General features: G+C 44.5%; 1 long non-coding RNA gene across 1 annotated transcript; it reads left to right on the top strand.

The window, feature by feature from the left end:
* The first annotated feature begins 7,506 nt into the window (after positions 1-7,506).
* LOC310845443 lies at positions 7,507-13,332 on the top strand. The gene is made up of 3 exons (XR_014564737.1): positions 7,507-8,108; positions 8,861-8,946; positions 11,530-13,332. It is a non-coding gene; the product is annotated as an uncharacterized lncRNA (long non-coding RNA).
* The last annotated feature ends 654 nt before the right edge of the window (positions 13,333-13,986 follow it).

Below are 13,986 nucleotides of genomic sequence, written 5' to 3'. Positions count from 1 at the left end.
CTTCCTCCCCCACAACAAACACTCTGTGAGGTGAGTGAGGCTGAGAGACTTCAGAGAAGTGTGACTGGCCCAAGGTCACCCAGCAGCTGCATGTGGAGGAGAGGGGAAGCAAACCTGGTTCACCAGATTACGAGACTACCGCTCTTAACCACTACACCACCTAAAACATATAAAGCAACTTCAACAGCTCACTGGAGATAAAATAAAGACAAGACAACAGCCAACACATCCTTCCCTCCTAATGTCAATCCCCCCTTAACCCACAGGCACAGTGTAAAAAAGTAATAAGAAATAAGAAAGTGGGGGGACGCCCCGAGAAGCATGGAGTGGTACATACAAGGTGAAAATATGATGAGGTGGCAATAGCAAGTTACCCCTCTACATTTGCATCAGAACAACTCCATGCAATTGTTCATATAATTCCTGCTTCTTCCCCCCGTCCCCGCTCAATATGGCGTCACTTCCTGTTTTTATGAAAGCAAGATCTGGGTCACTTGAATGCGCCTGAGAAAGTCCTTCAGCATTTCTCCGCTCCTCATTTGGTCAGTCTCCTATAAATAAAGTGGTGGGTGGGAGACTGAAGGGGGTGGGGCCTGTTCAAGAGGACAGTGTGGTTGTTTGGTTCAGGCTTGCTTCATTTACCTGCTGATTCAGTGTCCTTAGTCTGACGTCGGAGGGGTGTGGGTGGTTGAAGCTGAATGGTGGCTGAAGCCCTGGGACCACCAGGTGCCAAGGTTGTGATCCTGTGGGAGCAAGTGCCTGTGCTGTAGGCAGAGCTGGGTGATTGCCAGAGCCATCTGCAACAGGAGAAGAAGCTAAGCCTCAAAGCCCAGGCCAGCACCCCTATTTTCATCTGAGGAATGTTAGAGGATATGTGCCACCCCTGAATAGGTTCCAGGCCTACTGTATCTGAGCAGAAAGTAGTTGCAAAGATACCGTGATGCAGGTAGACAAAATTTAGCAACCTTCAACCTCACCCTGCTTCTGGAAAATCATGCTAAATATTTAAAGGGGGGGAAGCAGAGAGGAAGCCAGTCCTCAGGGAACCTTAAATCACACATAAAAGGTTTGGACAGCAATATACTAGTCTTCATGAAGCTGAGGTCCTATTTATAATTCCAGTTCTGTTAGCACTGCCCTAACGCTAGATTGCACAATTCATAACAGAGGGAAATAAATTCACAACAGTCAGGCTTTGGCAAGGCAGCTGAGCTCCCCATTCAGTTTAATGAGTGCTGGGTCACAGAAAAGGTCCGTAAGGATGGCTCTATAATGTTTGCCAACAGTGATAAATAGCTGGAAGAGAGATATTTATCCAATCACTCTCCGCTAAGGCTAACACAGCAAGAGGTTGCCATTTATTCTCATCAGTCCCACAAACTACCCGGTGAAGACCCATTTTTGCAGATATAGACACACACACATACATACAAATGCACATACATAAAACATGAAGTCGAGTTGCATCTTCTACAGTTTCGACAGCTCTGCTTCATGTTATAAATATGCACCAAACTGCTTGCAAAAAAAGTTCGGGGGCAGAGTATATTAAGAACTTCCAGGGCTCCGCATCCACTACTGACCATTTGCCATGCTAACAGGAGTTTTAGCCCAAAACATCAGGTTTGAGGAGTGCTGCATTACTGAATGGGTATTTCAGAGACTTGGAAAATTGGAGACAATACTGCAGTTTCCCCTCACAATTTAGGCCTGCAGAACATGTGGTATACCCAGCTGAACGGGGGAGAGTGACAGCCTCTCTGTTGTTTTTTTTACAGAGGTCCTAGACAGAGGGTACAAATTGGTTGTTGGTGGTCAGCCCCCTATGCAGCAAGATGAGGTGACCACCTCAGGCAGTAGGATCCACAGGGGCTGCCGATCTTTATTCCCCCCTTGTCCCTGATGTACATTTTCACTCAACCCATTTTTCCCTGGCAGGGCAGGCAGGCGGGCACCATTTTGTGCTTTTCCTCAGGTGCCAAAATGTCTTGAGCTGGCCTTGGCTCATGTAAAGCTTGTAGGGTCAGACAAGTTCTCAGGGCTATTTTGTCATTGCTGTTTTCCTCTGCTTTTGTTGTTTGTTTTTGAAATATGTATTTTCTTCCATCCCTTTCTTTTCTGTTTTCCTTCTTCCTTATTTACTTTACTAAAATAATCTCAATAAAAATGTAAATAAATAAATAAGTTCTCAGGGTTATCCCAGAGCCCTGAAGTTCTGAGGTGCCAGATGGCAGCAGGGGACGCCAAATTTCCCTCCTCAACCAGATGTCCGAAAAGGCTAGGTTTCTGTTAGCTTTGTTATTATGGAAGCTAGGGCTGCCATATTTCAAAAAGTGAAAATCCAGAAACAAAAGTTGTTGAGCTCCGATTTCCCCCGACATTTCAGCGATCTCTTCCTGATGGAAGGTGAAGCACTGTGTCTAAGGTATTGCTAACATTTGCCACCACCACCACCAATATGGCAAGATTTACTTGCCACCATTAATGGAGGGTTGGACCATAGCTCAAGTGACAGAACATCTGTGTTGCATGCAGATGTTTTACAATGCCCAGCAACTGCAGGCAGAGCTAGAAATGTATCTTGTCTGAAACAGCGGAGAGTCTGTGTACGGAACGAGATGGAACAGTGATTTGACTCAGTTTAGGCAGCTTTCTAGGTTTCTAACAGCTCAGCTTCTCTACTCAATAAATGTACATGCAAATACCATGGAAATGTGTTGCTTGTGTGTGTATGTGGGTCACCCTGCATATACACAATAGTAAATTGTGAATTGTCCCTCAGGTTCTGAGGGTCCCAAACAAGGAATTCTGAAACTGATTCTGGTGTGCAACTTCATAGCTGTAGGGTATAGAATGCTCCCTTGGTGAGGAGTGACCTTTATGAGAGAGAGAGAGACTATTCTATAATTCAGCATCTCTCTGTAAAATAGGAGTATCAGTGTCTGGGAGCAATACCAAGAGGGACTGGGAAAACATCTTTCCTTAGTCAGAGATACCAGTGCTAATGCATTAATATCACACTTCACATGTCTTTCGTATTGAAAGCAGGTTTCAGATTTGAGCCATGGGACTAAGCTCCTTCCAGCCCATGGCATCTTATTTTCTGAAGGAAAATAGTCCATGAAATATGAATTTATGCACAATTTCAATTTCGGAATTTTGGCATAGTATTCAAGGCACTCTCAGCTTATGAGCTTATCTTCTTTGCCATGTCTTGAAGAGGAGCATCAGAAGCATATCACACGCACACACACACACACACAAACAAACAAACAAACAAACAAACAGAGAGAGACTACTAAAACTTGTTGCTCACTGCTCCAGGCCTGCCAGAATGCCATTAAGAGCTATAGGAAACACTTGCTGGACTAAATGGAAATGAAACATGAAGGATTTCAATGCCTTTCCCACCAAACCGATTGCCTTTTACTGTCCAAGGCTCATTGCAGTGCACCTGGGCAGTTGATATGCTTGAGGGAAATGTGGTTTATTAGCAGAAGATTGTCAGATGAACACGAGGGCAAGGTCAAATTAAAAGGGACATGGAGAGGATGAACATCTGTGAATGATCAACCAAATTAGTGACCAAAAGTGTCCTTAGAAATTATGTCAACATATCTAAAAATTATTTGCAGGTGATCGCAGTGACAGGAGACAGGCAGTCAGGTCATGTATCCACAGCAGTGACCAGAGAAGGAAAAATAACCGCTGGGAGGAGCGCAGAGAGAAGAAATGCCATGGTGCTCCCATAGCAGCAAAACCAGATGCCGTCATCTGCTCCATCTGCAATCCTAGGCACCAATTCTATAGGGTTGAGGCATCTTCAGCCCCTCCCCCCATGGCTGCTGGTTGAGTCCCCACAATTTTGAGAGGATGGAGGAGGCCAAGCCTTTCCCTACCCACCCATCCCTTCCCCCTCTCTCCCCCCTTTGTCCGCTGTCTTCCACCGCCTTGGGAGATGCCATGTAGCTTGGTGTGGCCTGGCTGGCAGTTGACCCAGCCGTGCAGTGTCAATAGATGCTGCACAGCTTGGCCTGGCCTCGCTGGAGGTTGCTCCAGACCATGCAACGTTGTGAGACACCACAAGACACTTGGGAGGTCTGTGACAGTCACGTGACTCCATGGCGTGTGTGATGTTGCACATGTGTGATGCCCCCTCCCCTTGTTGGGCACAACTCGGCACCTCGGCCTGCAGGTGCTCTAACTCTCCAATGGTTTGACTTCACTCCAAAAGTGCATTGTTTCCCAAGGAAAACAGATGCCAACAACAACAACCTCAAATATATGTTCTCCTCATGAAGAAGAACCAGGCAGAGGGCCTTCTTGGTAGTGGCACCCTCCCTGTGGAACACCCTCCCTTCAGATGTTGAGGAGATAAAGAATCACACAACTTTTAGAAGACATCTGAAAGCAGCCCTGTATCGGGAGGTTTCTAATGCTTGATGTTCTTATTATGTTTTTAGATATTCTGTAAGCTGCTCAGAGTGGCTGGGGAAACCCAGCCAGATGGGCAGGGTAGAAATAACAAATTTATTATAATTATTATTATAAAAGGCTCACCCCTCCATGGTCTCCAAAGCATGCTACCAGAGATCCTAATGGGCCAACGATCCTTCTACATCAGGAGGAACTCTATGGACACGTGCAAAGGTTCTTTCCAATGTGTGCCGAATGCATAACTATGCTCTCCCTGATGCACGAGAGGGAAATTTGTATGAGCACTGCTTATGCATATATAGAAGCAGGAGCTACACAGCTGGAAACTTGCTGTAACTGAAATGAGGCACTCTGCAATAAGGACAGGCTGCCAAAAACAGTCAGCGTTCAAAACACTTTTCAGCCGCAAAAGCACATTGGCCAACTTTGGACAAGTCTGGCCGACTTAACTCACAGGCAAGTCGTGAGGCAAAAATCTCTCTCTCAGTTCCCAGAAGAAAAGATGGAATACAAATAAAATATACAAAACCTCTCCCAATACAAAGGCCTGCATGGTTGTTTCTGAGAAGGCATTCCTGAGTATCTTTTTTTTTTGTCCCATTAAAGTAAGTCTCTAAGGAATTTTTGTGTAAAGTGTAAGAAGCGAAAAGAGGAAAAGAAAGAAATGGACAGATTCTAAATAAATAACCACTACTTCTCCTCCAAAGATTATTTTTTTGCAGAAAACATAGGCCCTGTGGCAAAACACACACACCTCACACATCAGCAGCCAATGGTAACAAGTAGCACAATGAGTGTTGCAAAGTGAGTTTTGCATCCTGCAGAATGTATGGTTTTAAAAAAAGTGTTCTTCTTTTTCCTGGGAACACTGCTGGAAGAAAATGTAGCAGGCCTTGTATTCCTTGCAAAGCAATAGTTTTCGCTCTGAATTCTAATGCAACGACTGCCGAGGCAGTAGTCTGTTATCTGAATTTTAATGCCTGTATCTTTTTTATCTTGTCAGTTGAAGGGAAGATGTGAGTAGTTTTCATGAAACATTAATGGCGATAACTGGAGTCTACTCTCCCACACATCCTCTCCTGTTGTGATGTAAAGTATGTATCTCTGTTGCGCTGCCACCGTGCATCTTTTGCTAGCTCTCACAGGTCTGGCTGTGGGATGTGTGTGTGTGCATGAACACAGACACACAGAATGTCTGAGATGAGAAAGAGCTGGATGTGGGAGATCAGAACTTTTAATTAATTTTAAGGACTGTTCTTAGACTGAGGGTGATGCTCAAGCACTCGTACTATTAGCTCATATACTGCCATCTTTAGCTGATATTTGCTTTAGCAAGACATCACAACTGGGGAAAGGCAAAATCCTCTGAGAAATTTGTTTCGCTGGAAACTCTATCTCCTTTTGTAGTTAACTTTGGTTCTCTATTGTTCTGTTTATTTATTTATATATCTCTAAGCTTAGAGTCGGCAGGCTTTCTTCATCAGATTTTCCCCCACCAGAATGGGAATTTTGCTTTCAAAAGCAAAATTTCCCTCAAGACTTATAATAAGGTTATAGGAATCTTTAAAAAAAAAAAATGAGGAAGGAAAATAGTATTATCACCAGAGGGGATAGCAATGCAGTGCGAGAGAAGGACAGAATGGAGAATAATCTTTAGTGGGAACACATTTTGGAGTCACTCTCTATAATACGACCCTTATTGTGTAGGTCTTCTCCCTCTAAGAAGTAGCACAGGGGCACAGAATCTTTTCTGGCAAGGGCGCCAGACCCTTATCTCCTCACCCCTGGAGGGCCGTATTTGGTAGGTGGACGGGGTCAGGTTTTAGAGGTTTAAAGAGCATTGCAGGCCTGTTTGCAAAAGGCCTTTGGAACCACCTGTGCTCCTCTTTGAACCTCCAGTGCAATCCTTCTGGCTGCAAGAATTGGCAGCACCCAGTCAGGATTGAACCCTCTGCTCACTAGCTGATGAGCAGAGGCTTTGTGCCTGCTGCCTGTGTGGTTCTGCTTTGGCAGTTCATTCCCAACAGAGAACATGTTGGGTTGAACCCCACCCTCTTGCCTGTCAGCAGATATCGCCCAGTCAGCTGACCAAGTGATGTCAGCTGATGGACAGGTGGGGTGTAGCTTGAGAGAAATGGCCTCAGGGGCCCACAGGGCAGGGGTTCCCCATTCCTGCTTTAGGGGTGTGGAGAAAAGGACAAATTAGAAGGAGAGGGTCTAGTACCTGTGGAACTCCCTCCCATCAGATGTCAAGGAAATAAACAACTATCTGACTTTTAGAAGACATCTGAAGGCAACCCTGTATCAGGAAATTTTTAATTTCTAATGTTTTACAATATTTTATGTGCTGTAAGCCACCAAGAGTGGCTGGGGGAACCCAGCCAGATGGATGGGGTATAAATAATAAAATGAAATGAAAATAGCTAACCTCTCTCAAAACAATGACTTCCTATGTTATTCTCAGTGATTATCCCAGTGCAGGATCTATGTCTCATTCAAGCAATGCACTTGCAACCATTGTACACCAACTTTTCAACCAAATCAGGAACCAGGATTGTGGTCTGAGTAGAAGCCTGCTAATCTCTGCATAGCTAGGAGATTTAACACATATCTTACAAAGAGTGGCATAATCAGTATTTTCAAGTGTTGTAATCCTCCACCTGATACTCATCTATCCCCTCAGTGCAGCTTTTAGCAACGCTTGCCTTAATATACACCTGGGAAACACTTCTCCTTCCTCCCCTATCATCATCAATGAACACAGAAAGTGTTTCTAATGGGAAATGTGCAGGGCATGTGATAAAAAGGTCAGGGAGAGTTCAGTTATGCGAGGGGGGGGGGAGAGTATTTTCTCATGAATAGACAGTTAAGCTGAAGATAATTAAAGTTTCCACTATACAAAAAAGAAACTGTTAGATAAGTGCTTTGAACCAGTGCTTTGGGATTCGGTTTAGAAAAGATAGCGGCCAGCAAAATTCTTTAGTTAAAACTGGGCTGACTTAAAACTACACCCCAGCTTTTTTTTGCTTTGTTTTGCAAATGATTTTGACAGTTTCCCCCACTCCCCACCAATCTCATGCTTACTCACTTATAGAGAGCACAAGTTTCTCCCTATTAACATTTAGGGATCTTCCTCTGTCTGCTTCACCCCAGGCAGACCACATTGACACACACTGTCCTCAGCAGCATCCAGAGAAACCTCTCTCAGCAGCCATTCTACCTCGCATAGACAGAGAGAACAGGAAAACAGTTAAAAATGACAGTTACTTGAATAACAGTCACAACAGAATGGAATGCCTTTCTCATGTGACTCACAGCCAGCCAATCACATGACTTAGCTACTGCCAAAGGAAAAACCCCATGCTATAAAAACACAGCCATTTAATACAGTATAAGCAACATTCCCATTTCAGGAAATTAAACCATTATCCTTAACAGATGTAGTGCTCCATGACTCTCTGTATAGCCCTTACGACTTTTGCCAGGCTGCACCTCCTCATCCATACCCCCTTTCCTCAAGCCAGGCCCCTTACTGACCCAAGTTGCGTTCTCCTTGAGTGCTTTAGCCTGGCTGGAATGTATCCTTGAATTCTGATCATGTGCCTTGCTTGCTTGAAAAGAGGATAGAGAAAGTGTGCTGGTCTATGTAGGAACTAGCCTACTGTATAAAGGTAACATTTGCATTCATTTCTCTGCTCACATTCACCATTGGCCCCACTGGCATGTGCCCCACAGAAGGGAATCCAACCCTTTGTCTGGAAAATGGTTCTCCACCCCTGATCTTAACGTTTGGCATAAATATTCCCTGTTTGACCCCCATTATCAAAATGGGCAGCTATTCAGAGCAGCTCTAGAGACATTCTGTATCCACCCTCCCTATCTGAATGCAATATTGAAGCAGTTTCAACTGGCAATAAAGAAAATCAATGCTTGAAATAAACTTATGCGTATTAGGGGAGATGCTGCCAGCAGCACAACTTATGTAAACAAAGATGGGCTTATTCAAAACTTTTTTGTATTCATATGTGGGCATTAGCCCCCAGCAGCTTTATTTTGATGCATTCTAGTAATAAGACATAGCAGATACAGACTTATAAGGGCATGAAATGGCTGGATCATTTCCACATCATAATTCACTCGGCATAGATTTGTATATGAATTCTATCCCTCTCTTTCCGTGTCTGCCTTGGTGGAGGTGAGATAAATTCACTCCAAAATGGCCCCGAGGACCTACAAATGTAAGGAATCCCAGGCCAAATAGAGACCTGTCAATCTCCCGACACAGCGGGAAACAACCCTGGCACTGAAATTTTGCAGCAATAACTCATTTCCTTGCAACTTCTGTGTGAGTGACCCTTTGACTTTATCAGCCTCTCTCTGAGAGAGACCGAGTTTCATTCCTCTTTTTTCGTCCCTTCATCAGGTCATTGAACCTTAGTTCCTTAAATATGCAGGGGAGAGAGAAACTTGTGCAGATCGCAAGATCTACATCCAGGCCATCTAAATCGGGTATGTGAAATGGGTATGAAATGGATGAGTAAGGCATGCCTACTTACAGTGTGAAGCTTAATTTGTGAATGTGTGCTGCAACTTCACCCAGAGGCCTCTAGCAGGACATTGCCTTCCCCAGTGTTGCCCCCCCCCCCCAGCCACCACCAATAAGTACACTTTGGGAAGGAAATGAGGCAATGCACAAGGTATCTCAGTGTTGGAAGAATCACAGAGGCTGGTTCAGAGTGACCATGTGTCCTACTTTACTGTCCTCTCTTTGAAGGCATCCTCTGTTTGAAGAACTGCCCTATCTAAGACCTGTTAAAGATAAAAAAACACAAGAATGGAGAATAGCAGCCTTGAAGTTGCCTGTCAACTGTTGGGCATGCAGGTAACCTGTATGTCTGCTCAGTCTGCTGTCCAAATGTTGTCACCTTGCCACAGCCTTCCCCACTATGATGAGATGCACTGTATTTCTATTACAGTCTTAGCAATTATTTCAAATTCTACACATACATATTAGCTTATGCAAATGTTATGCAAATCCTCTTTTGTAAAACGATGTACGGTCGTACCTTAGATCCCGAATGCCCAGGAACTCAGACATTTTGGCTCCCGAACGCCGCAGACTCAAAAGTCATTGTTCTGGTTTATGAACGTTCTTTTGGAACCCGAACATCTGATGGGCTTCCGCGGCTTCTGGTTGGGTGCAGGAGCTTCCTGCAGGCAATCAGAAGCTGTGATTTGGTTTATGAACATTTTGCAAGTCAAACGGACTTCCAGAATGGATTCCATTCAACTTCCAAGGTACGACTGTATTTCCCCTGTATTGGTGTCCCCTCTGCATTCAGACTCTACTGCACTTTCTGTGACATCATTCAAACTCTACAATTCTATGATTCTATAAGTCGAAATTTGCAACTGAGCTTGGGGGAGAGGGAACAAGCCACCCCCTTAAAAAAAAAAGTAGCAGGTTTCGCTGAGTCCGATTTTGAATCAAGCCAAGGAAAGACATCGCTAGCCTGTAGTCAGGATTAGGATTGCTATCATACTGCTTTAGGTCTCTGAAACATTAACACCTATACCCAGCCTGTGCTCATTTAACTCAGCTCTTTGTAAGTGATGACCAAATCCCAATGGGATAGCTGCATACTCACATGCCCACAAAAGCTTTCCTTAAAGCCTTTATTAAAAGATTTATTTCAATTCCTGCTGGAACAAATTCATTCTGCGCTATGGCCTGAAGCACTCTGAAACTCCGGCGCTGATAAAAATCACCAGAGGAGCGGACTACCGCAGACAAGGGTTTTGATATTTAGAAGGCCTTACACCCGCAGCAGGTGCCACACCACTCCACTCAACTACCATGGCTGCTGAGAAGAACGGAGGGAGGGAATGCTCTTTGGGCAACAGGATTCTAGGGCAATCTGATTAAGCAGCCACTGTAATTGACCTCCAGAGTAAATGGGTAGCCAGGGGCAAGAGAGAAAGGGGGGTGGGTAGATTTTGCATATGTAGAGTGGCCTACTTAAGTATACTCCAATATGAATTTATAGGACTGTCATTGAAATTCTACACAATATTGATCCAGAGCAGATTCCAATGTATAGTTAGCAGAGTAGAAACTTAAACACGTTGCAGGATTCCCAAAAATAGACCAGAAGCAATTAATATTTCATCCAGCAGAGCTTTACTGCTATGGAAGGCAAATGAGAATAGTGGTTACAAATCCAATACATTCAGGATTGGCACTGTCCATAAGAAATCCAGTTGCAGCAAACTTAACTTAAACTTACAGTAACTTATAGTAAGACTAAACCTTAATACAGTGGTACCTCGGGTTAAGTATTTAATTCGTTCCAGAGGTCTGTACTTAACCTGAAACTGTTCTTAACCTGAAACACCACTTTAGCTAATGGGGCCTCCTGCTGCCGCTGCGCTGCTGGAGCACAATTTCTGTTCTCATCCTGAAGCAAAGTTCTTAACCTGAAGCACTATTTCTGGGTTAGTGGAGTCTGTAACCTGAAGCGTATGTAACCTGAAGTGTATGTAAACCGAGGTACCACTGTACTATATACAGAAAACCACACCGGTAGGAAAAGAGATAGAAAGTGAAAGTGAAACCCAGGGTCCTTCTGGCCTATTTTTATAGTCAGCATGACCTCGACAGAAGAGATAAGAGAGCCAGTTTAAGCCAGCTGTACTCATCTTCTCTAAAGGAATAACCCAAACATCATGAACTTTCTGCTTGTTTCTTTCACAGAGAGAAGTTTCCAGAACCCTCTTGAATTAATTAGAATAAGAAAGATCTCTACACATCAGATCAATACTTTCTGCACTAAGAAATGCAAACTGACAAGCACATCTCAGTTTTCATCGGAGAAATGTTGGATGGTATGCATCAAATTTATCTGCATTCATTTGCAGCCTTCTGAATGCAAAAATGCTGCAGTTTTCCATGGGTGCTATCTCCATAATTCTGATCAGTGTTGTGTGTACGTTGACCAGTAAGGTGACAAGGTGAAAACGGCTGTGGTGATACTTCATTGGAAAGCTCTGTGCATCTTTGATAAAGTAAGTGCAGTGACCTTTGCTTTCTAGATTTAGGTACGCACTCTGAGTGACTCAGCTGGGGCCAGAGGGCGAAACTCTTGCACTCTGATTTACCTGCTGAGCAGATGACATTTGCTTTCAAGGAAGCAGCACAGGCGCAAAAGGAAATGGAAGATCTGAGCAACAACGGCATGCTTTGTGGTATCCCTCCTATCTACAAAGGACGTGCCAGTTTCTCTTCCAGACCACATAGGGAAATGCACAGAGAACGTCCATGCTGCACTGTGGTCTATGATTGTAAGATTATTTGAACACCTGGTTCTGTGAGTTTCTCAACAGAACATGTTGTCACTCACAGTTTGGTGACAATGAAGCACTTGTGAAGACATCAGCACATATAAACACAAGAGCTAAGAGATTTGGCAGCCAGCACAAAGTGTCCAGTTCTCTGAAACCACCATAGCAGATTGAGGGAAAGAGGAACCGACTTGCCAGCTATCCACTCACTTAGTGCCCCCAAAGCAGCTGGCTAGTAGAGGGTGCTTCAAATTGCAGATTCTGAAGTTGCCAGGTGGTATAAGGCACCAGGAGACTTCAAACCCCTTGCCTGTATAAATAAGATGCAGCTGTGCTCAGACCACTGCCTGCACACCACCAATACTCATTTGCATCATTTTATTTACATATCACATCTCCAATATGGCATTCAATGTAGCAACCCCTTCCTTCACAGCCTTGGCACCTTCTGGTTTTGGTGTTGAGACATGGTGTGTAAATGGGAACTTGGTTGATGAAAGGTATCGTTTTAGCCTGTTCTAATGTTTTCCCAGTAGTGATGTATGGAAGTGAGAGCTGGACCATAAGAAGGCTGATCTCCAAAGAATTGATGCTTTTGAATTATGGTGGTGGAGGAGACTCGTGAGAGTCCCATGGACTGCAAGAAGACCAAACCTATCCATTCTGAAGGAAATCAGCCCTGAGTGCTCACTGGAAGGACAGATCGTGAAGCTGAGGCTCCAATACTTTGGCCACCTCATGAGAAGAGAAGACGCCCTGGAAAAGACCCTGATGTTGGGAAAGGAGACGACAGAGGAGAAGGGGACGACAGAGGACGAGATGGTTGGACAGTGTTCTCAAAGCTACGAACTTGAGTTTGACCAAACTGCGGGAGGCAGTGGAAGACAGGAGTGCCTGGCGTGCTCTGGTCCATGGGGTCACGAAGAGCCGGACACGACTAAGTGACTAAACAACAAGGAGTAGCAGTTACGGATAAGAGACATCACATTAAGTGTAGGCCATTTAAAATACGAAGGGTGCAATATTGACTCCAATTTAAGTCTACTGTTAAATTCTTATTGACATTGACAAAACATCAGATTTCGGCATGGTGACTGTGCCATGCTGAAAAGCACAAATATTTTTTGAATGTGTATTGAGACTGGGACATCCTTTCCCAAAGGAGGTAATTAACAGTGCTCCTAAAGACTATGCTTGCTTCGACAATGCCGTACAATCAACCCCAAACAGCGGATTAAGATAACACAAGCATCTTCTTCAGTGAGATTTAAATGAGTCCAGCAGGGATCAATTGAAGTCCGACACATTCCGCTCTCGTGTACAAGTTTTCTGGCTAATGCCGTTCTAGTTAGTTTTGTTTATAAATGTCTCCAGTGGGAATAAAGCAAAGGATTGGTCCCTGCTCCTGCCTCTTGTAAGCAGCGGGTCTTCTGAGCAGGAAGGAGGAACAGAAAGGAAAGAGAAATGTCTATTGCTAAGGGAAGAGTTGAAACAATATTGTAAACCCAGTTTTACTTTGTGAAGGCAAAATACAGCAAAGGACCTTTGATCAAGCACCGTCTTGCAAATGTGCAGTGATATACTCGCTTAATGTGTGACCCCCAAAAATTCCAGATGCCCCCAAACCGATGCCAAAGGTTAGTGCTAGTTTTGTGCCATTTTGTGCTGCAAACCCCACATTTAGTGTCGCCCCCCCCAACTGACTAATTGTCACTCAAACCAGGGTCACAAGTAAATGGCCAAAAATCCAACCATGTCCGATTGACTCCAAACCGGTGCCCAAGTGGTGCACTGATTTGGTGGCATTTCTTACTGCAAACCCCATTTTCTGTGCTGCTGCCCCCAAGGGGAGTAATTAACACTCAACATGGAGGCCGTAAGTGGGGACTTAAGTGGGCTAAGTGGCACTTAAGTCCCCACAAACCAACTTAGCCTTAGCGCGGACTTAAGCTGGCTAAATTGGCTTATTGTGCTAAGTGGGCTAAGTTGGCTAAGTGGGCCCCTTTTAGCCAACTTAAGTCCTCACTTAGCCCACTTGGTCTTGCCCTTCCCCTCTGGTAAGCATAGTGATAGTGGTGGTGGGAGGTTGGGTAAGTGCTGCTGCTCCTCCCTGCCCCCCACTTTTGCCTTTCCATCTCCAGCCACTTGTCCCTTCTAAATCTTCCTTCTTCCTTGCCACACTGCTCTGTAGATGCTCTGCAGAAACCA

Source organism: Podarcis gaigeae (assembly GCF_964106915.1).
Source record: "Podarcis gaigeae genome assembly, chromosome: 5".
NCBI classification, from domain to species: domain Eukaryota; kingdom Metazoa; phylum Chordata; class Lepidosauria; order Squamata; family Lacertidae; genus Podarcis; species Podarcis gaigeae.
Note: the sequence above shows the minus strand (reverse complement) of the source record. Positions and strands in the feature narration are given on the sequence as shown.